General features: G+C 56.0%; 1 long non-coding RNA gene across 1 annotated transcript; it reads left to right on the forward strand.

Annotated features, from left to right (window-relative positions):
• Nucleotides 1-568: 568 nt before the first annotated feature.
• LOC140697600 (uncharacterized) lies at nt 569-1,977 on the forward strand. The gene is made up of 3 exons (XR_012074757.1): nt 569-677; nt 1,000-1,089; nt 1,748-1,977. It is a non-coding gene; the product is annotated as an uncharacterized lncRNA (long non-coding RNA).
• The last annotated feature ends 455 nt before the right edge of the window (nt 1,978-2,432 follow it).

Below are 2,432 nucleotides of genomic sequence, written 5' to 3' on the forward strand. Positions count from 1 at the left end.
GCGCCCCGCCGCCGTCGCCGTACTCACCTCAAGGGCGCAAACGGCACAGCCGGCCGTCGGCCTCGTTCCCGCCGAAGCGTCTCGCTGCGGTACTCCCTGCGTGGGCGGGCTGTTCCCCGGCGGTCGCAGGGGGTTCCGGGGTGGGGGAGCGGGGAGCAACGAACAGAAGCGCAGCCTGCTGGCATTTTCCACAGGCCGGCGCCACCGCAGCCGCCTTGGGTCCGCACAGCCCCTGCCGGCCGCAGCTCTTGCTGTCCCGCGGAGCCGACAAGCCTTCGCGGACAGAGGATGGAGCCGCGGCGAGAGACGGAGTTCGGGCGGTGGTGTGCGCAGACTCTTTCCTGTGGGGATTGCGCGCATGCTCACCAGCGGGCGGGACCTGCGGCCGCCGCGTGGGGGCGGGACACGCGGCCGCTGCGTGTTGCCGGCCCCGCCCAGGGGCGCTGGTCCGGCTCAGCCAATCGGGAGCGCCGGGTACCTCGGTGCGGGCGCTTTGAATGCTTCGTGGGCCGCGTGAGGCAGCGGCAGGGTGGCCACGCCACTGCCGTTTTAGGAGATCTTTTGAGATCGGGAGAGGAACCCGCCCCTCATGCTTTCGCTGGAGCCCCACACTCGCCCGGCCGCGGGACTGGCGAAAAAAAAAAGCAGCTGGGAAAGTAAAACAACACTGACTTCAGGTAAGTTACCTCTTTGGATGAAAGGAAGGGAATGGGATAAAGGAAAGGTGAAAAAGAAACTTCAAGCATTTGCATATTATTTGATTTCTTAAAAGAAAGATTTTTAAATGCTAACATTTTGCCAGAATGCTTAAATTTTTTAAAGAAATAAAATGTTAATATGTAATTTTGTTACAAAAATACCCCAAATATATTCATGCATATGCACACAGATATGCATATTTTATATCTAAATGTAAAAAACTTTAGTCAATGAATAAAATTATAGAAATTTTCTTTATCATTGAACTTTATTCTTTTCCTTAACTTACGGTTATTTCAGGTACTTCAGGGCTCCAGAGCCTGCCAGGAGATGCACATATCCAAGAAGGCCAGTCCCCAGCAGGGAAGCAGGATGGAACCCCAGGTGCAGGTAGGTCAAGGGAGGATGGGGATGCTGGGGATGGTCAAAGGCAGGCAGCGAGGCTCGAGGTCAGGCAATGGGGAGGGAAGCATCGGGGTCTATGTGGGGCACAGGTAGGCCAAGGCAGGATTGAATGAGGGGCGCTGTGTGGACCGAAGTAGGAAGGGAGGGGAGGGGTGCTTCAGGAGCCAGGGTCGGGGTATCTCCCCCAACCTCCTGCCACCTCCCAGAGCAGCAGCTGGATCCCTCCTGAGCTCCCTGTCAGACAGGCCCAGCTTTGGTATCTGCATCCTTGCCCCAAGTTGCTACACTGCTCCCCTCATCTGGATCCCACTGCCCGCTTTTCTTCCCCGCCAGTGACCTGTGCTCAAAGGCCCCGCTGGCTGGGACACCAGACCCAGTGCACCGTCCAAGGGACACCAGGGGGATTCCCTTGTTCTGTGAGCCAGTGTTCTCCAGGTGGACAGTTTTCTCTGCCTCTCCTCCCAATGTGTAAGGCCTTCTCTCTAGGTGCTAAAGCCCTACACATTGACCTGTTTGGGTTTGTTTCTCGGCCTCCAATTTTACCCCATCAGATGACTGTCCATAAGTTTATAAGAAGCCTTAACACCTCGGAGGGCAATGTACACTTCTTGTTCTTGTTCCATTTTATCTTGGCTCTTCTTAGAATTCCTCATCCCCCACCCCTGATGTCCAAGTCCTTGGCTGACCTGAAGCAAGAATCCTGGTGCTCGATACCTGACCAAGCTCCTCTTGGTACCTCTCCATCCACAGAGCCGCATACTCTGCCCGGTGGCCAAGAACCCTCAGATGTCTTTGCTGTATCTGGAGTGGAGTCCGATCTCTCTCCCTTTTGGCACTAGCCTTGAATAAATTCTTTCCTACCATTTTTAACAAGTGTCCGGTGAATACTTTCTCCTCACCAGCAGCACCGTGGAGCCTGCCGCATGGCGGTCACAGCTCAAGCACACCCAGGCTTACACCCTCAGTTACTAGGTTCCCCCCACACGCCCGCATGACACAGAACCTGAAAAAAGTCTGAGCGCTTCCAGAGCGTGGAACCCGCGCACCCCACCTTTCCTCCTGTGCGATCTCCTGGGGTCTCATCCTGCGCCTCCCTCTGTCCATGGCTTCCCAGTGGTCCAGGCTCCCCACTGGCAGTTCTCAGGTCTCCATGGTGACCGCGCTCCTTTCCTGACCATGCTTCACACCACCCCACAGGGTCATCGGGCAGGAAGCTTTGGAAGGTCCAGGGCAGGGATACAACTTAACCTGTTCTCAAGGGGGACAGAGGCACCCACTGACTTTCTCTGAGGATGCAGGAGATTTAGCATCTGCCACAATTAGAGCCC

This window comes from Vicugna pacos, chromosome 7 (genome assembly GCF_048564905.1).
Source record: "Vicugna pacos chromosome 7, VicPac4, whole genome shotgun sequence".
Classification (NCBI taxonomy): domain Eukaryota; kingdom Metazoa; phylum Chordata; class Mammalia; order Artiodactyla; family Camelidae; genus Vicugna; species Vicugna pacos.